The 21,351-nt window shown below is 40.7% G+C and overlaps 1 protein-coding gene across 10 annotated transcripts in view; it reads left to right on the forward strand.

Moving 5' to 3' along the window:
- The window catches only part of CEP128 (centrosomal protein 128), a 169,727-nt gene extending 148,712 nt beyond the window's left edge, over positions 1–21,015 (forward strand). For all 10 annotated transcript variants that reach the window (XR_013929425.1, XR_013929426.1, XR_013929427.1 and 7 more), the window contains one exon: positions 1–21,015. This exon is cut by the window's left edge. The gene's annotated coding sequence lies outside the window, so the exon portion shown is untranslated.
- The last annotated feature ends 336 nt before the right edge of the window (positions 21,016–21,351 follow it).

Here is a 21,351-nt window from a genome sequence, read left to right on the forward strand (position 1 = left end):
ACTCATATGGATGCTTTGTGGATCAGTACTATTGTCCTCCTCTGGCAACATTGTGAGTGCATCCTTTTGGAGATGGGGAAAACAGAACCACATCATTGATTCACGTAATAGTGTAAAGACACTTTTCTAATAATTCTTTGTATATCAACTGCTCTTTAGCCACAAGTGAATTTTAAGACAGTCTCTCAGCAGTATTGGCAGATTACAAGATCTTTCCTGGATGGCAATAGCTAGCTCAGGTCACATCACTTTATTTGTGAAGCTGGACTTAATCTTTTTTTCCACCTGTGGCACTTTACATTTATATAGATTGTGTATCGTCTTCTGTTTCTCTAATACGTGAAAATTATGAAGTCCTTCTGCAAGTCCTCTTCAGCACCTGACTAATTTAATGAACAAACTTTGTAAATTAATTATTTTACTTTCCTGGGTAATTTATTAATATGTTGACCAGTACAGATCTCTGTATAGCTTGGTAAATGATCTTTGTTTGTAATGAAAACTTTGTATTTACTCATACCTCTGCTTCCTATATTCCAAACATTTTATTACTCAAAAAACCACTGACTACTCATTTTCCTTGAGAGTCTTTGGTGCAGAACCTTCCTGAAAGTCTTTTGGAAATCCAAATGGACTCCAGTCAGATCACTTCCACCTACATGCTTCCTGATTTCCCCAAAGAACTCCAGCATGGTTGTGAGCCGTGACTTCCTTTACCAAAGTCATCCTAATATTTCCCCAGGGTATAAGATATATCCATGTGTTTATCAGTTTTATTCTCCATGACAGACCCTATCAACTTGTACTTTACTGATCTCTAACCGCCCAGTTATCCACTGGAATACCAGTTAAGAATTGGCATCACCTTCCCATTCTTAGGTACCTAGATCATATTAAGCCAGAGGATGCACAAGAGCGTGTAGCTATTTTACTCCAATTTTTTTTAGTTGTTTGAAAGTTGTTTCCAAAGTTTATGTCTGCAGCCTGGTATTTTTGAAGTTAATTCATACGAGTTAATTATTTTGTTGTTGTTGTTGGTTTGGTTTGGTTTGGATAACATTTTAGTTTTCTGCATTAACTAATTATGTTTGTCATCTTCCTACTTAGCTGTGTTGGTATAATTTTGCTTCTTCATAAGATTTCCTAACAGGTAGTATGCACTTACCGTGTGCATCTAGTAGGGCACCTTTAGATGGACACCATGATCCTTGAAAGGATTTAACTCTCTTAGATGTTCCCTTTAGCTGTGTTTAAAAAAAAACATTCTTGGTCTTACCTGTTTCTCTTTTTCGAAGGTGAACACAGATGTGTAGGTCTTTTTTTCTTCTCATTTATGGGTACTGAATCTAAGCATGTTAAGGCTGATGATGCAATTCTTTAATGGTAAAGATTTTAAACCTGGTCCTGAGCACTACTGAGCAACAGCCCAAGGACTGCTTCTCTCATGGGATCCCTAATCACCCACCCCATTAACCATTTGTTGACTGCATGTCAAAATGTAGGACCAGTGTCAGAACCCAGTGTGGTACCCATTCTATGGACATGGAGAGTGCTGAAGGCTATGGCTGGCCCTTGCACACACCATCAGTGGTTACTGGTGGGGGAGCAGCTGACACTTTTACTTCTTTCAGTGTAATGGCTTACTGTCACTTACAGTTCATAGTGATGCCACTTCATGTTCATAGAAAACATAAAAAGCTTTGCTTTGTAGCTATAGCTACAGAAAAGATAGACTTCCAATATTTCTTTAATCTTGAACAATTTCTTCATTCAACATGAATTAAAAATCCATTCTAACTTTACTGCTGATGTCTAATATCAAACATGAATTGGTTTGTAATGTTTGTGAATACTTTGCGCAATATGTAGTTTATGAAAACTGGAAAAAAGATAAAGGAAACTTTTTCTTTAGTTCTTCAGTGAGTTAGCCCTGCTGCCAGGGAGAGAAAGCACTTGACAGCTGGAGATTTTTAAGTGGAATTCAACAACTTGTAGTTGAGAAAAAAGATTAAAACACTTTAGATTTTGGTGAGCACTTATAGTTTCTATTCCCAGCCCACCTTTGGAAGCTCTAGTACTCTACCAGCTTTGCTATTAAAATTATTGCTATGGATTGCTGTTGAAATCAGGCTGCCTTCTAAAAATTACCAAGACAATGCTGAATATGAAAAGGTTTTAAGTTAAGAAGCAAGCATTCCTTTCCCATGATTGTAATTCTTTTATTGGTTAATATATGCAAATAAGGTACATGTCACTCATAGTATGTGTACCTTTTTTCTTAATTGCATTTTCTTTCTTTAGCAGGAGTCTACCAAAAGTTTATGGAACTGTTAGAACTTCTAACCAGCTCTGGTTTCCTCTGTTCGTATGTACCTTTCAGAACAAATTTGGGAACTGGAGCTGCCGTTGTGGCCAGTGGCCGTGCCTGAGCAAGTTATACTCAAGGACCCCAAGTTTGCTATCAGTATAGCTACTAACAAATCTGAGATTTTGCTGACTCTTCCACAATCAAGACCGTAGGCTGAATAGGACAGTGAAATAAAACTTTTATTCATAGCATGAAAAATCATAGCTGAGACCTGAAAAAAATGGTGGAGAGTTATCGGTAGGGTGCAAAGGTATTTGTTGTTTCATATTCTGTACAGGACTTTCCCTATGTACTTCAGGTGGTATTACAACAGTACACTCTGAAGTAGGAAAAAGATTACTACATAACTTTGTAACAGCAACACTGAAAAATCAGAGATTTAAGGAGACTAACACCAGTGTGGCAGAATCTGGGTACATTTGTTTGCATTCTACAGAAGAAACTGATTTTACAGTTTTTGGTCTCCAGCTATATTCTTTTTAAGCTGCAAGAGTCTGGAGCCCAGTCTTTCCTCTTTGCTTGCTTTGTGTGGAGAAGCTTTACCATTTTAAACGAAATAAATAAAATAAAAGCTTGCTTTCTGTAACTTGTAGGCCAACCTCCGTTACCTTATGTACTACCTAAGCTCACAGCTGAAACCATAGTTGAAATGAAACCCTGAAGCTGAAAATAGCTTTTACTGCGTAGCTGGTAGGACACATCCTGCTTATGAGCATTGTGTTTAATTTGCATTGTTTTACACCCTGTAATGGAAAGGAGTCCATAAGATCCTGGAATCTGGACCACAGTGTTTGCTTCCATTGTTGCAGAACTCTGTCCTGCAGAGGCAAATGCAGCTGTCATCTTTGCCTTAGTATTAGCCAGTGCTCCTAATGACATTTTAGAGCTGCAGGCACCGTTTTGAGCTGTGACTGCAAATTGTTATTTGGCTGGTAAAAATCACTAGGGAGGTGTTAGAGCCATTGTCTGAAGTTTATTTTTTAATGCCTTCCATCTAAAAAGGCAAGGCGCCAGTTTCCTCTGGGTCCTTTTTCTGGGTTTCCTTTGGCTTTCCTTAATGGAGAACCATCTTCTGATGCTGACAAAAATCTTCTGCGTGCCCCTGTTTGAAATTTTCACTCTCATTTAAGACATGGTGTAGGGTCTCTCTGGTAACATGCGAGTTTCACATATACGACTATGTGCTCACTGATGAGCTCCTGTTGAGGGAAGAAGAACCTATGCTGAATATCTCAGGCTTAGTACATGCCTTTAATATCAGTTACCTAAGGTGCTCTTGGTGTTTATCCAGACCTTGACAGGAGTGATCAGGGTCCATTCTGAAGAAGAGCATGTGCTGAACATCTCAGATTTAGCACATGCCTTTAATATCGGTTGCCTAAAATGCTCTTGATTTTTATCCAGACCTTGACAGGGCTGCTCATCATCCATTCTTGACTATCGCTATTCATTTCTTCCTCAATATTCACAGGGAGCAATAGTGCACAGCTGCCCCAGTGGGAGTAGTTTGACTGTTTAAATATGAAGTTCACAAAAATATTTTGTCTGGCTGCTGCTCTGTCTTCTCATCTTCCGTACACTACGTGCCTTCCTAGGCTGTAACTGCAGTGCGTTGCTGTCCTTGCGAAGACCTGTGTCTTGTTGTGAATACAGTGAGTCCTGGTACTGGCAGAGACCTCAGGAGGATATTGCAGTCCATATGCTAATGTATTAATAGCTATTCATTATCTTTCCTCATATTTAGCCAAAGGCGGGGGGGGGGGGGGGGGGGGGAAGGTTAGTGTGTTTTTTAAAATTAGAAGGAAAAGTATAGATAACGTGTCCCCATTTGGAACTTTTTGGTCTTTTAACTAGGAAGCAGCTTTACTTACTAATGTAGTAAGGTGGGTTGCTAAAGTAACCTTAGCTTCCCTGCTTTCACCTTTACCTGTTAGTAGGTTCAGTATGAATCTGTGAGCTTAACTGCTCTGTGTGCAAGGGGTGTCCAGTCCAATAAAACATTAATGAGCGACATTTATGATGGCATCCAAGAATTTCAAACTGTGTTCTACCAAAGGTTACTTTACTAGCCAATCCATCCTTCATCTCCTTTTCCCATTGACAAGGAGTTAAAGACATCAATCAGTTACAGAAATGCTGGTGTCAGGACATGTGAACAGCCATTCCTTGTCTGACCAGTGATCCATGTAGCCTACCAGCCTGCTGTGATACTGCCCAGCAGGGGAATCTTAGAGAGGAATGGATCGAGTGAACTCGGTGTTCAGTTTCCCTTAAGTGGTGGTTTAGAAATAGCACCCAGAGCGCTTTTAGCCACGATAATAGAGCTACTTCCCATTAGCCTGTTTCCTGAACACTTGTTGTTTATTTAGTGCTCACATCATGTAGCAATGAATTCCCCATGTTAATAGTGTGTTGAGTGAAAAATTCTTTCTTGTTTTTGTCTTAAACCTGCTGCCAGATCACAAGTTTTACTTCCCCAGCCTGGAATGCTGTGAAGAACAGGAACTGAAGGATCCTACCCAGATCCAGTTAGTAGAAGAACAGAAGGTCAAGGCTAAGAATGGCCACGACTACCAGACTTCATTTTTATTGCAACAACACTTGCAAATGTCAAGGCCCTTTTGTGCTAGTAGTGGTACAGACTTCTGAGAGACAGCATGATGCAAAGAATTGATAGTCTAAACAGAAGAAGCTGTCGAGGTGAAATAAGGAAAAACCAGGAGTTTGGTCCTTTCTATCTCTTTGGAAAGAGACGGAAAGTCACCATTACTGCCGCTGCTGCCCAGACAGTAAGCTGAGAAATGTGCATGGTGTCCTCCCACTTCTACTCACAATCTTCTTCAGCTACGTTTAGCTACTCCTACTTGCAGAAGCATTGGCGATTAGTGGCAAGCACAGCAGCAGCTCGAGGAGGCAGTGACAAGTAGAGCGTAGGGGAAGAAGGTGAGCAGGAGGCTGGAGTTAGGGATGCAGATAGTGATAAAAGTAAGAAAAGTCGTGCCAAGCCAGACCAAAGATCCATCTAACCCGGTGTCCTAACTGCAGCAGGACTCGTATCAGGAAAAGAAGCAGAAGTTATGTAGTGGAGTCATAGGGTAAATGGGCAGTGGGGCAGTGGTGGCCTCACATGGCCTGAGCCTTATTACACCAGGATCTCTGAGGAAGGGATGATCATCGAACCAGCTGCTCCCTCCACAGGACCACAGTAGCGAAGAACATAGACACCAAGGTGACAAGTATTGATTGCTACCCATGGAAGCAATGGGCAGAAGAAGGTAGAGAAGGTTCCAGATCAAGTATTCGGTGAAGATTTATAACTACAACTACCTGATGCCCACAGCTATTCTGTTGACAGTCCCTTGTACCAAGCTGCTGTCAGTAAGGGTGCATTCGGGCATCAAGTACTAATATGCAAAGCCAAGTATGAAGCTGAAGTAAAATTTGAGGATGGTAAGAAGGAGCAGTTCTTCCAGAATCTGCAGTTCTACATTTGTAGCATGGCTGCACCAGTGGATGTCTCCAAACCAAACCAGAAATAGTGACCTGTAGCAGGTGGCAAGTGCACAGGAATATTTCCTCAGAATGGTCTCTTCTCCCAGCAGTCAGGAATCTCCACATGCCTTGAAGACTTGGATGGATTTTCCTCCTTGGGTTTGTTCGTTCCCTTTTTGAGTCTGCATGAACTTTATGTCCACAACTTCCCCTCGCCAGGAGTTCCGTAGCTTAAACAGCACAGCGGTCAAGAAGTGTTTCCTTCTGTTACTTTGAATCTAGCCCTGATCATCTTGCTGGCTGTTTGCTCGTTGTTATATCAGAAAAGACACTGAACAATCACATTCCACTCTTTATCTTTTAAACCACTAGTATATTTCAGAATAAATGGTCTCTGTTCCAGATTGAAGAATCTTCTTTCTTCTGGTTTGCTTTCTCTACCTCCAGTAATACTACTTGTCCTGTTTTTGTATCTTTTCCAATTCTACCTTATTTCTTTTGGGAAAGAGGGATCAAACCCACTTACAATTCTCATGATCCCAATGTGTCAGGGGGGTTATACAGTGGAACAATCCTGTCCTCATGATTCCTAATATTCTATGGTCTTTTTTTCTTGACTGTTACAAAGTATTGAGATTGTTTTCATCATTTACAAAAACCTCAGGTTTTTCATCCTGCCCGGTAATAGTCAGCCCAGAGCAAGAGTTTACGTGTAAAGCACAGGTTGGTTTTCCCCATATGCATTTATCTAAGCTGAATTTCAGCTGCCATTTCTTTGCCAAGTCACTCATTATTATGGGGCTTCTCTGAAACTGTCTCACTTCTTTGAATAGTTCGGTGTCATCACCATTCTTTGTCACCTCAGTATTCTCTCTCCTTTAATTAATTTATGAATACACTGAGGACCTCAGGTCCCAGCACAGAACCCTATTGGACTCCAGTGGCTTTTTATTCTTAGGCTCTGTTTCTGATCTTCTAAACAGCTCTTTATCCATCCAAGGACGTTTTTCCATGTTGTTTAGATTATTTAAGAGTCTTTGGGTGAGGATCATTACTGAATGCCTTCTGGAAATACAAGTAGACCATATCAAAGGGATACTCCTTGTACACATTCTTAATTGCAACTTCAGAGAAATTAAATCAATTTTTGAGGCACAATTTTTCTTTAAAAAACACCCAAGAAACAAACCATGTTGATTGTTCCCTATTCATATTTATCCATATGTCCATTAACTTTATTATGTAGAATAACTTCCACTAACTTGCCCAGAGGGTTGTGCAGCTCATTGGTTATGTCTTCCTTGAGTCTCTCTGGAACTTCTGAAAAAAAATTGGCATATTGTCCATCTTCTAGTACCAAAGCAATTTTTGTGCAAGAAGTAGTGCACCACAATTAGTGCTTCCCTATTTCATCTTGAGTTCCCTTAGAACTTTGGGGTGAACAGAAGTTGCTGATGGCTTATTATTAGTTTCTTATGTCTTTCGCAAGTTTCTTCCCATGCCTTTTTTTTTTTTTTCTTCCCCTTTTCTTTTTGGCTTGCCTTCCTATGCTTTTTTCACTTAACATGCCAGCACCTGAGTTTTCTGAAGGGTGCTTTCTCACTTTAGAAGCTGACTTTATCCTGCTTTTTAGTCATGCTGTCTTTCTTCTGCTCCTTCTTAAGTCTTTCTTTATGTGTGGTACTACTTTGTCCTGAGGATCCAAGAAATGGTGGCCATTCCAAGCTGGAGGAGGAAGCTGCTGATAGGGAGGGTGGCTGTGAAGCAGAACGAGGTAAAAATTAAAAAGGGGTGCAGAGGATGGGAGTGCGCTTCTAGCGACCAGGCCACTTGATGTGGCTCTGTAGGAGAGCAAGAGAATGTTACCTACACTTCACCAGTGCAGTTGGGATGGACTAACGGTCATGGGATTTCGCTAAAAGGCATACAGGATGTTTACTGTAGAGCAGAAAATTGAACTCAGATCTTTAGAGTTGGGGACTGTCACACAGCCAAAGCACCAGATGGATCTGTCTTACTCTTACAAAGTGCTATTGCTAGGATGATCTTAATCCCATTAGCAAGTCAGCATTTTCACTAGCACAGTGGCTTAAATAATATTACAAATGAACTATAAAGAAGGGAAAGTAAAACCAGGGAGACCAGTGCCAAAAGCTTTCAAGGAGCATGCTTCCTTCTCAAACAGTTGACTGGTTGCTTCAAGAGGCAGTTGTGGGAAAAGAGGATTAAATATGGGAAATACAGGAGATGCAACTGGGGTGTGTATGGCTTCTCTTGAGAAAGAAAACAGTAAAGTGTGGAAGTCTATGGGGAAGAAACAGTACTTTGTTCTGTTAGCTTAAGGTGTTAAAAGACCCATGTCAATATTTTTCTTTATTCTGAGGATTTAATTTTGCTAGATGGAGATAGTAGAAAGACAGGTGTAGAATGAAGGGAAGAAAATATCAATATGCTCACCTCATTAATGACTTATTTTTTTTTTTTTTTGTAATGGAACTGAAAAACACTACTTTTATATATTAAATTATGGTACCTTACACAAAGTCAACCAATGAAAAATGTTTATTGAGAGAAGTATTTGTACAGACCTGATTCTTAAATATGGCTACGCTACCTACTGATTAAAAAGAGGGACACAACTGAATACTTTGCTTCTGTTCTTAGTTCTGGCACTGATTTGTTTGTAACCTTTGGCATGTCACTTCGCATGTCCCAGCCGTAGAAATAATTGGAAGTTATAATACAACCTGAAATATTTTTACAGTAAGTGCTTGTAACAAGCTGACCTTTAGATTGTCGGTGTTATAAGTCCTCAACATATTCAGCTTTCAGTATATGTTGTTTCTTTTTATTTTTAGTTCCTGCCTTTTCAGAAGTTATTCTTTATATGAGAAAAAACTATCTGGACCCACTTTGACTTCCATGGTCTATTCCTCCGGGAAGTGGAAACCACCAATTATTGTTTTAGATTCACAGTGGGGGGTTTATGTACATTTCTGTTCATTCTGGCATAAATGGGATGTGTGTCTGCTTTTTAAAATATTTCAATAAAAATAAATAAAGAGATTTAGAGTTGTGTGCTAATATAAATGTTGTGAAGTTAAAGACATTAAACTTTTAGGTTTAGTACAGAACATTTAAGAATGCCTTGGATCCATTGTTCAGTTTTGGATCTCCTCGGAGCACAGACTTCAGTATAGGAATGAATACAAAACTTTGATACAACTCTGATATACAGAGTTATCTTCAAACCCTTGCTGCTGTGCCATCTGTGCCTCTGCACAGGACTCTGTAGTGGAGAAAGGAAGATGGAAGAGAAAAAAAGAAGGTACTTCAGGTAGAGTGGAGGATATTGAAGATTTATTTCTTTTTTCCAGTTTTAGACCTAAAGTATATGGCACTTCTGAACTACCCTTCTGAATATTGCTTTTTAATTGATACAGTAACTTTACAATGATCGGTTCAGTTGTGAAATGTGGTTTATTTTGTAATGAGGCCAGCTGAGCTGGTTCTGGTTTTCTGTTTGCAACTTTGAATACAGATTTCAGAAGCTCTTTCTTGTCTTATTATTAGTTTGTTCCTGAGTTTGTAGACTGATTACACCATTTTATGCGCTACCAACTTGAGTATTATGAATTTGTATTTGTAATACCCTTTCAAAGTTACCCATCTTCAAGCCATCGGAAGCACAGAAAATAATTTTACAGTACCCAGCAACATAAGATTATATATTTGGTTTAGTTTCCATCATTTCCTTGCCCTAAACCTTGCCAGTGTTTTTCTCCCCTGCTTGCTGTGTGGCGATTTCATGCCAGGCCCCACATTTGTTAAATAACGTCCCTGGCCTCGTGAAAGTGATAAGCGAGTACTGTGAAATGTTGGGACGTTCCAGCTTTTCCCAGTTAAAATACAAGACCTTCACCTCTTTCGGTGTTCAGAATGAGAGTCTCTTGAATCTATTCCAGTAATGTAAAAATAAATAAAAAATCAATGCTTCCTGGAATATAGTACAAAGTTTGGAAGAGCAGTGGAGATAAGATAAGCTTCCTCTGTGTGAAATCTTTCCACCCTTGTAAAGGCTTTCCTGTGTCGTGAATTTCCAGTGAAAAGATTAGCAGGAACTGATATAATGTTCTGAATGGAATGGAGTAGATCCCTTTCCCTGTTCTCCTTTCACCTGCCACACTAGGGACGGTGCTGTTCCACATGCTGAAGACTGCTGATAATGCGGGGGTTGGAGGCAGCGGAGAGACAGTTGTGTGGCCTTAAAACTCTGGGACAGTACCTACTGCTTCTGCCAGGCAGAACACACGAGGGTGGTGTTTTTTCTCCAAAGCTTCTGACACAAGTCAAGTCTCTCAGATTAAAGAGACAGTGGACCTACTGTAATAGAGAAACTCTTAAATGGAGGAATAGTGATGCTGCTGAAAAAAATTAAGATGTAGAATAAAACATCTAATATAATGACCATGAGTTGAAAGGGGTGCTGCTGCTGGCATTTTGGATGAGCTCCCGACAGAAAAAAACCTAATATTTAGTCTTGTCTATGGCTATCTATCAGGAAAATGTGTTGCATCATTTGCCTGCTGCTTCCAGGTGCTTAAAAAAGCTCAGTGGTTGTTCCCACTGAAACTTGAGTGCTGTCCAAATGTTAAAATAAGTCTCTAAAAAGCTCGGTTCATTCTAGAAGGCCATGCCCTGTGGGACAAGAACCAAGGCACCCACTGCCCAACTGTGTCACTGTCACTGGCACTTCCCTCTCAGTTTTGCTGGCACAAGTCTTTGTGGGACCACAAAGTAAACTGGATCAAGGGCTGAAAAACACCCTCCTTTTCTGCTGGGTTATTTTGAAGCCGGGTCATTTCCTTAATTCAGTTTAAAATATGATACCACAAATAGCTGGGCCAACAGCGGTGAAGGGATACTACACCACTGTCTAGAAATGAGTGTTGGAAATGAGAATATCTCAAGCTTCGTTATTTCTAAATGGAAAATTTTATTCCAGTCCACCTGATTGCTGGTTAGATAAAGCTATTACACTGTTGAAAGACCCCAGAGGGGATATAGACACCAATGTCTCACATGCGCTGAAGTTCATAGCCTAGAAAATTTTGACAGCAAAAGGACACACTATGACAACTTTAGAAAAGCTGTGCATGTCTGTGAATAGTTTGTGTTTGATTTTATTCCATTACTTTCAGTTTTTATTCTTCTCCCACACTAAAAGAGTGTTCTTATTTCCTTTCCAATTTCACTTAATCAGTAATATTTTTTTAAATTTATTATACAAAAGAGACAGTTTGATTAAATGCTGGAAAATTCAAATTATAAAAATATGTGTTCTAAATAAGAAAAACTACAGATACTCTACAGACATGTAAACAGTGGTCCCTCCTCTAAAGATTTTAGAATTTGGAAGAAGGCAAAACGAATGTGATAATTAGAGATAAAAGCACAACAGAATGGATAGTTTTGTGGTCAGATTCTGGTAAATTTTATCAGGGCGCTGTATGGTTAATCCATCAGAGAAGTAATTCCAAGTGAAAGAGTAGCTTGGAGCTACATACCATCTGAGTGACTGTGAACTTGTTGACGAGTCATTCTCTTCTGTGCATTGGCTGTGAGTGGCCACAAGTTCAACCATCATCCGAAGATGGTGGGAAACGGAATGGTGACTATAGTGGATTCCTGGTGTGTAGCAATCCATCTTTCCAGATCACAGTACAATTACTGCTGGGTCAGCAGAGTCAAAAGGCAGAAGGCCCAGACCCCTGTTCCACCTGTCTTGCCTTAAAGAGAGGAAACAATACCAGCGCTGCAAAAAAAAGATGCAACCACTCCAGGCCACATGTTGATGATTCTTGCTCAGTTTTGAAAGTTGGTGGTGAAGATACATGCTGAATGCCTATATTTTCCTTATGTTTCTAATTGTCATTGTTTTTATTTCTCAAAATATGCAGCACTCTTCCAGGGCAGGGAGCAGGCAAGAGGCTGCAGAGGAAGCTTTCAGTTCAGCTTCCCATGCCGTACCTGTTCTGTAAATAAGAATCCACTCCTTTAGGCAGACAACTTTCACTGGCTGAATTTATTTGAAACTACTCCTAGTGTTTGGGGTTATTGGTTGGTTTGTTTGTTTGTTGCCCCCAAATCTGTATAGCAGATGATGTTGGAGGGAAGCATTATGAAACAGAATCTGAACTCATCTTGTGAGGGTTGGTCCTTCCCACCTTATCCTCACTTCAATTAGCACAGCTGGGGTGTGGCACTAAGTAGATAATCCCCCCTCTGGCAGTACAGCTGAATGCTGTTAATCTTTCAAGTTGTCTTTATTTTATCACTCTCATTCTTTAGCTCTGTGTATGCTTTGATAGAAAATGGAGTACATTGCTAGTGGAAGGAAAGAGTGGTTTTCTTTTATCAGCTGAGAAAATTGATCCTGGGGAAAAACATCGAGTTGTGATGACACTGATTCACGTACCAGCTGAGGTATGAAATGCAAGAAACTTCTTGAATATATAGATATTATTTCTTCCTTAATAACCCTTTGAAAAACACTAGGGGCTAACTCAAATTAATGGTGGTTTAAGAATACTGAATGTGGTACAATTTTAATTTATCTCGGTCTTGTTTATGGTTTGGCTGTTGCTACATGTGTAGCAGCAGGAGGAACCAGTCTGGTGCACCCGTGTGTACTAGAAAAGTCCCTCCTGCATGCAGGCACACGTGCATCTGTAGCAGGGAATTGGCTTTGAACAATAAGCGTGGAGTAGGTATAGCGAAGTGCAAACTGCTTCACGGTATTTCTTCCTTCTCGTTCACCTTTGTCCTTTTCTTCTTTCCCCTTCTCATATGTTGCGTAGTATTTAAGCCAAATCTAAATTTCAGTAAGTACTCCGATAAATCTCAGCATTGATAATATGTTAATAATTATGTCTGTAAACGTGTCTTGCTCGTACAACGTGTAAGCCAGTGGTGTTCAGTTCTGACAGGTTTCTGGATGTACTCTAAGGACTAGTTATTTTTGCAGAATAGCTCATTGCGTTCTGATTTTCCTCAGGGTTTTTTGTTTGTTTTCTTTATTGTGCTCAAACTCATCTATGCTGATGTTGGCTCAAAGAGGCAGACTTGTCCAATGCTAAAAAACGGGCTTTTGAGATGAAAGGCTTTTAGTCAGAAATTTCCCAGATCTGAGGTCTTTACCACAGCCATTCTGCAAAACTTGGGTCTGATTTCCTTGTACAATGAAACATTTTTTGTATCCCTTTGGCTTTTTTGAGAGACTCTGAATGTGAACAAATGAAATTCCTCTCCATGGTCTCTTACTTGCTTGAGTGGCATAATCAGCTTTAGACTCAATGAAAGCTTAAACCCTTTATTTATTTTTTACTGTCAGCTAAGTGACCAGGATTACATTAAAATTTTCACCAAAAATGGAAGCAAGAGCAGAAAATAATACAGATGCAAATGTAACTAACCTTTCCATTGGAATTTCCTGATTTTGAAAGTGGTTTACCAGACTTGGATCAGATTTTGAAACATTTATGCCTCTGTATAACTTTGTATATACATGGATAACATTAGTCATTAGATAAATGTCTGCAGGAACATAACAGCGTGTTTGCTTTATTTTTTTCATTTAATTTTCAAGATTCCTTTTTTTTCTTAAGAAGTTTTTGAAAGTTCTCATAAAAATACTCCAAGTACTATTGCCAAGGGTGAGGGAGATCAGTAGGTGGGAGCTTCCCTGAGACCCATTAATCATTAGGAGCCCCCAAAATGCCATGGAATGATGGCATCTGACTGTCCTGCTCTTCCCTTGCCCCTCACCCAGGATTTCTGGCCAGGCACTGAGTAGCGGGACGTGGGAGACTAAGAGCCCACAGAAAGAATGTTGTAAGGGGAGAGAAGGACCTGAGGCATAATTTAAAGTGTTAAAAGAAAATATGTTTGTCCATGCCTTGGTGGCTGTACAGCATGGAAAGATTTAGTGTAGCACGGGAAGACGAAAAGCTCGTTCTAGTGTAACTGGGAGACCTGGATTGCTTGGGAAAGGGATACTCTTTGCTCCTCTTCTGAGGACAGCAAAATTCAAGTAGCTTTTATCAAATGGGCTTATCAATTTCATTTAAATTAAAAATCAAGTAAACCCTTTTATCTTTTTGGCTAAGAATAAGCTTTGGGGAAAAGTTAGTCCCTCTCCTGCCTCCACAAAGAAATCCCTCTGGCAAAGATGGGATCATTTGAAGAAGCTGACTAGAACTGAAAGGTTTTACACTTTGCTACACATAATGAAAATAACTGTATCACAGGTCCAACTTTTCCAGTACTGCAAAATGTATCTTTTGACACTCCCTTGTCTCAAAACTTCCTTTAACCAAGTTCGTCCATGCCTTGGAAGATCTCTTTTCCCCTCACAGCGTGAACAGCATAGGAAAATCCAGTCCCCTTCCCTTACAACTTACTGGTGAAGCAAGAAAAACGACCTTGTTCTTTGCTCTGGGATCCTCAGGTGTTCGGAATGACCCTTTGGAGCCATTAGTAGCAGGTGTTAATTGGAACAATCTCTTGGCTGCTCTGATGCTCTCTAGGGACAAGCTGGGGTTCTAAAGCCATATGTGCGCATTCGCTCCGGTCCCCCGTGCCCAGCAGTACAAAATGCTGCTTGGCCACAGCCCAAGAGCCAGATCTGAATAATTAAAGCAGGAAGTTTGATGTTTCGCATGTCAGGCTTTATCGTGCTTTCCCCTTGCACTGATTTTTTTCAAATGTATGAATGGAGTTTGTGTTACCAGTTAGGGATCTCGGCCAGGAGTCATGGTGTACGTTTGCTTCAGGGTATTGCCAATAATGAACAAGGAATGGTTTATTTTTCTCTTTTAATTAAGTTTCTTTAAGGCATTAAAAAAATAAAGCCACCCTCATACTTTTATAATCAATCTGTATTTGTGCCTTTTCAGCATAATTTGGGTGAAATGGGACTTGCTGGGGCACTCTTTCAAAGTTGTGACTTATTTTTCACTCATTGTGGTTGCCTTGGTAGTTAGTACGCAGCTGTTTAAAAAATAATTCATCCAAATTTGGGTATATTTCATCATACTTTCGGTACCTTCCTACTTGATTCCGCTCTCTGCCCTTAGATAATCAGAATTTAGTACCTGTATTTGGCCATCCAGCATTTTTTGCTTTCTCATAGAGGTACCAAGGGATGTCTCTTACACTCCATCCTACAGTGATTGTCGTTTGACTTATTTCTGGGCTCTGGCATTAGGTCTTCTGACAGAATGATCAATGTTTAAACATGAAAGTCTGGGCTTGCCTCTTCTACCTCTGAGATGAACCTTCTAGAAGAACTGTCACTGTGGAGCCTAACCTTTGAGGTGGGCCATGAGACAGCCAGTGCTGGATACTCTTACCCTGTAAGATTTCTATAATATCAGCCTAGGAATCTGATAACAATCTGCTGCTGCTCTAAGGAGCTACTGCATACACGGAGTAGCAGCGGATGCATTCCCTTTGTGACCAAACTCAGAAAACGCCCTAAAATAGTTGCCCGGTGACAGTGCATTACATTTCTAACCTTAAAATCTAAAGCCATGTATTAAACCTAGTCAGAGGGTTTTCAAGTTCTGTACAGGTTTTTTCAGGGTATTTAGAGAAAGCTGAGTAGTAAGTTTTTCAGCTCCTGCCTCACATTTGTCCTGTGTGTAATGGAACTTAAAGTGCTTCTGTGTGATTCAAACCCATCTGGCGGAGAGTCCGCAGACGTAATTCCAGGAATGCTGCTGCACTTTGTAGGCAAGGCACTGGCAATAAAATACTGCTGATGAGTATTTAGGTGAGGTTACGCTGGCGATGCTCTAATAACAGAGCAAAACACATCTTAATGCTATATATCAAACGTGCCAGAAATGTGGTAATACCAATGCCGTGGGGTGCTGCGTGTGCTCCTGGTGCAGGGCTCTGCCCTGGGAACAGGCACGGGGAGGTTCTCCCGCTGTTCCCACATTTGCCAGCGCGTTTCCCAATGTGGCCAAGCACACAAAGCCCATCGATGCGCTGTTTGGCTAGGGAAAACAGCGGAGCAGGTTGTGAATATATTTTAAAACAGGTAGTTCACTTCAATGCCACTCCTAACGTAGAGTAAGCGTCACAGAAGAAAAATTGAGCTGAAGAGGCAGGACTGTAAGGTACCCACGGATGCACATAGGTGATGTGCAGGACTGATATTTATTTAAGTACCAAATAGTTCCTGCCCTATACATCACCCCAAGTGGGAAGGGCTGATGTGGGAAGCAATACCGGGCATAGGGGTTCCTGTCTGGACTCTGCTACAGCTTTAACACATGGAAATGCTGGAAGTTGCTGTGTTTCCCAGTTTCCATTTCTCGCCCTGTAAAGGGAAGGGGAGGCGATTTGCACGTAAGGAAGTTTATAAACAGTGCAATTTCATAATAATTTTAAAAACATGTTACTTTTTCATTTTCTATGACCATGGGTTTTTAACAACAAAACTAAAGAAATTGAAAAAGTAAACCTTGAGTTTTAAGATCATCTTGATAATTTTTTAAAGGTTAGATAATGGACAATTTTTCACCAGAAAGCTTTATGGAAATTTTTAAGTCACTGTGTTTTGAGGTTTTTTAATTTTATTTTTTTTTTGAGCAACACATAGAAAATGCTGACACAAAAGACTACTTCTTGTGAAAATTTAGTTTCAGTGGCAAAAATATTTTTTCATTAAGAATGTTGCTGTTTCTCTTTTAATTGGGGTTTGCTGTAAGCATAAATTTACTACTTTTGGATGGTTTTTCCCCCCAGATATAAAATATCAAATAAAAGCAAGCTGTTTTCTTCTACCATATAGTGTTTGGGACTTTCCTGCTTTTTTTAAAAAACAACAACATTCTTTTACTGAACTATGCAATAGAAGAATATCAGGCTGTACTAGAGACTAACAGCATATCCAGTGCAGGAGCAGACAGCAAAAAAAAAAGCAGTAAAATCTTCACAGTTGTTGAATGACCTCAATCTTAACCTTCTCCTACCTTTTTTTTTTTCTTTTTTTTTTTCTTCCCTTTCTTTGCCCATCTACCATGAATGCCAACTTTTCTGTTGGAGTTTATATGGTTGAGTTCTAAAGAAGATCTCACAATGAACTGCAGCCTTTTTTTTTATGCCCTTGTAATGTTCACAACTTTTGATTACTACTTAGAAGAAACAGTTGTGACCATTTGATGATAAATCACTTACTGGCATGCAAGGAGCCAGTGTGTTTTGCTCCCACTCATGGTGTCTTTCATCTTCAGAAACTTTCTGCACAGAAATATTTCTTTCTGACTGGAAATTCAGCAACCTTGGTGGCATTTTCCCTTTTTTTTTCTTTTTCTTTTTTTCTTTTAACAAGTATGCTGCTTAATTGATGTTGTAGGTTGCAGGGACAGTGAGATGGAAGTGCTGGATGCTATGTGGTTTTGCAGGCGCTGATCTGGAAGCAGGCAACGATGGCTTTGCTGACAGTGGGCTTGCAAAACCTGGCTAGCAGAGCCGGGCTGTGCCGTCCCTCCCTGTCCTCCCCTTCCAAGGTGATCTTTGGTTTGCTGAGTTGGAGTACCTCATCGTCACAGTCAAACCAGCTTCGAAATGTGTTCAACCACTTACGTTTGTTAAGTTGTGCTAAGCTAGCACATGGATTTTAAAAATTTTAACTCATGTTGTGAACTCACGACACTCATAAATCCTGATGTCCTTAGAGACTAGAATCCCTGGAGGACAGTGGTGCCCTAAGATTTATGCTAACTTTCCATGGGACATGCTCTCGTTAACCTTGAGGAGGCCATTTCTGCAGGCTTCTGAGGAAGGAGGCCGTGAGCTGGAGCCATGGGCAGCAATAAATCCCTCTGATATGCACAGAGACTTGGGACTGGTCTCCCTTTCATTCCCTTTTCACTGATGCATTAAGCGGAGGGTGGGAGGCGACCGGGTTTCCCCGGCAGAGTGATCCTTTCCATCAACAGCTCCCTGTTCTGTGTCATCGTCCCACATCACGTGCTCTCACAGCCGTATGCGTGGAGGTTATGGCAGGGAAGAGAGAGAAGGGAACCTGCCTGGGTTGTGCTGCAGCAATTCCCGACCGACATCGGGCTTTGGCAAAGCAGCTGGTCTAGATTAGAGCAGTTCTTGGATTGCTTTCATCTCTGGAAGGGCTGGGCTGGCAAGGAACTGGCCTCAGGATAAGAGAACTGCACTGGCTTTTTATGGACCTCATCCTCAGCCTCCTCCTTCGTTCCCTCTAATGAACAATGGCACAGCTGAGAATGAGGCCACACACAGTCTGCAGAGTTGCTTTTCGTAACTAGACCTTGGGAAAGATTTCCCTCCAATACAGAATTTCATGGATTCCCTTTGTGAGAGTTGTGAAAATAAACAAACAAACCTAGTCTTGCAGCTGGAATGTTTCTGACACGGTGAAATGAATTTGATTCCCCTGCGTGGTGGCATCCCAGAGGCACCGCTCCCTTCTAGAGGGCCGTGTAACAGATACCCTGATGGTATCTGAGCCTGTTCAGGTGTGGTGCTTCCAGTCAAGTGTCGGCTATCGGGAATAAAAACATACATTGAAGATGAGAATTTTTTTGTATTTTTTTTACGTTATTTTATTTTTGTTGGATTAATAGGAATTTGACCATCAGAGCTTAGTGCTTCATGGATTCCGTCTTCAGGAGGTTACCAGCTGTGTACCACAGATTGCCCACAATAACTGCAATTGCTCAGCATGTTTCCCACAGTTTTTCTGAGCTGGATAGGCCAGTTGTGCAATATTGAAGTGACACTGACAAATGGTATTACTTGATTATTACACCTTGTTCAGGCATAGCAAGTGGTTTTTTGTTGGTTGTTTTGGTTTTGTTTGTTTATGGAGGGTTTTTTTGGTTGGTTTGTTTTTTGTTTTTTGGGTTTTTTTTTTTTTTTTGTATTAGCAAGAATCTATTTATGATAATTTCATTTGGTGTTCATCCCTTAATTTTCTCTGTTTAGAATTACTTTGCCAGCTGGTCTGGCAATACAAATGTAGTATTTCCTTTAGTGTGTATAGTATAGAATTGCATGCCCCCACTTCTAGGAGTGAGAAAATACATGTCTCCAGAGCAGATGCACAAAAGAACAAATACAGTGTGTTGAGTATTTACTAAATGTGAATAGTGCCAAACATAACTCTGTCTTTTGTAGTCATGAATGTTACTCTAGTCAAATAAAATGCCATTAGTAAATAAGAGGAGGAAAAGAGGAAAACAGAGATTTGGGTATAAAATGTGTAGAGAGGTTAAGCATAAGGATCTATGGGGCTGGCTCTCAGCTTTGCTTAAAGGCTCTTCAGCTTTATATGTTATAGTTTTCCCTCTGTCAAACTGGCACACGAGGGTTTTATGCAACCTGTCCATAACCAGCAGTAGGGTTATGGAGCAGAAAGCGTTAAAGAAAATCACAGGATGGATGTGTCTGAAAAAAAGATGGATGCAAAAAGTGTGAGGCTTCATGAGAAGGACCCTGAGCAAAAGAGGGGGGCGGGAAAGTGATTACACACACACACATTCATTTTTTAAGTCCACAGAATGGAACACCTCTGCAAAACAGCAGACAAGCTCCAGAGAAGAGGCAAAGAGAGGTGGGTGGCACCGTGCAGGTGGCAGGGGGGAGTAAAAGGTGGGATCGCTTCTTTCAGCATCAGTGCTCCATCAGAGCTGCTGAAATAGCTATTGAAAGCTCAAGTAAGAGCATGTGAACACATCTCAGGCAACCGAATGCCAGTGCAGAGCTGTATCCCTTTTCCTGTCCGTGTATATCCAGGTCTGGTCACATCTCTTTCCAGAGTGAAAAAACAGCCAGAAACCACAACATTTATTAATGTAATGCCTTTGCAGGATGTCTGAAAGAATTTCCAGCTATGATAGCTGTGATTTGACCTTCATCTGTTTTCCATGGCTTGGTGAAAAGCATGATTTTTCCAATACTTTCTCCTTTTTATTTGTGGTCAGGCCAGCAGAAAGATTGCACCTTCAACTTCCTGTTTTAAAATTATTATTTTAAAATGTTTGGAAGGTGATGTAATGTGGAGAACTGAAGTAGAGAACTTTTTCTCAAGAACTTGAAAACCATACTGGATACCAGGAACACAATGTGTACATGAAATACTGGTTTCAGGAGCCACGAGGGAGTACCAGATAATTCAAAACGATTACCTGGTTCATTTGTAGATATGTCCATAGGCACTAACAGAAAGCATGAGCTTCAATGAAGCGACTCATTTTAGACCCTAATTTACTACTGCTGCAGTTTGCTGTTATCTGGTCTTAAATCTGTTGCTGGGCAAAAGCAATCACCACTGTGGCTTAAAATTCTTATACATGTGGTAAAAAATTATCCCATACCAACCCCTAGCCACAAATAAATTGCACGTGCTGTAAGGTGTTCTGTTGCTGACATACTAGTTACCTAACTGTTGCTGGGTGACTGAGGCGTCCTTCTTGGATGTTTTTATATGACGGGACAGGGATGGCAGCCTCTCCCTGACAATATCGCCGTTGCTTATGATTGTATTAGAGCTGTTTTAAAGTTGCTGGTCACCAAAAAGATGTCCTGATGTCCATACCGAGGCCTTTAATAAAGATTAAGTGTGACTGCATGGCTGTGTTAGCAGTTAATATCATACCTGAGTGAAAAGCTAAAGAAGCTTTATTCTTCTCTTGCTGTTCTTAATACTCATCAGTGCCATCCCTCTGAGCCCCACAAAATGCATCTTCAGTATAAATTAATAAAGACTTTCAACAGCTCCATGAAGCACGCAGTACAGTTACCTCCACATTTCTGATGAAGGCTGAAACACTGGGGAGCAAATGGCTTCCTAGAGGATGCCTGAGATGCAGACACTGTCCCGTCGTCTTCCCCTGTGATTTAACCTTGTGGCCTGCATCTGCTGTTCTGTTGTGAGAGTCGTTGAAAGTTTGAGGCAAATCCCATTAAAATCGGCCTGAGCCGTTCTGCTGGCTCTTATCAGGCTCTCTGCTCTTTGGCGTTATGGTAACGATGTGACCCACGGTTGACTTGTAATTACACACTTGAGGAGCAAAGAGAGTGATGGCATGAAGCTGAGTTGTGTTTTTTTTTTTTTTTTTTTTAAATAAAAAATTCCAGTAATAAGTTGACTGAATAGGGCAGGATTTACTGCAGCTGGCCAGGACTAACGGCTGTGAGTATTGTGGTGGCTCTGAGTTTGCTCTCTCTCATCTGAGTGGAAATTCTGAGGAAAAACTGACTCCACCAAGACCGAAGCATACTTCCTAGTGGGAATAAAAGTGACCATGTGATATGGGGATGTCTGTCTCTGGGCTGGGAATGCTTCCAGGCAAGGGATGAGGAGCCAGCTTATTGGAAGTTTGGGTCAGGACACACAAGCGGCTGCTGAAAGGGCCTGTCTGCAGTCATCTTCTGCACAT

Source organism: Falco punctatus (assembly GCF_963210335.1).
Source record: "Falco punctatus genome assembly, chromosome: 7".
In the NCBI taxonomy this organism is placed as follows: Eukaryota; Metazoa; Chordata; class Aves; order Falconiformes; family Falconidae; genus Falco; species Falco punctatus.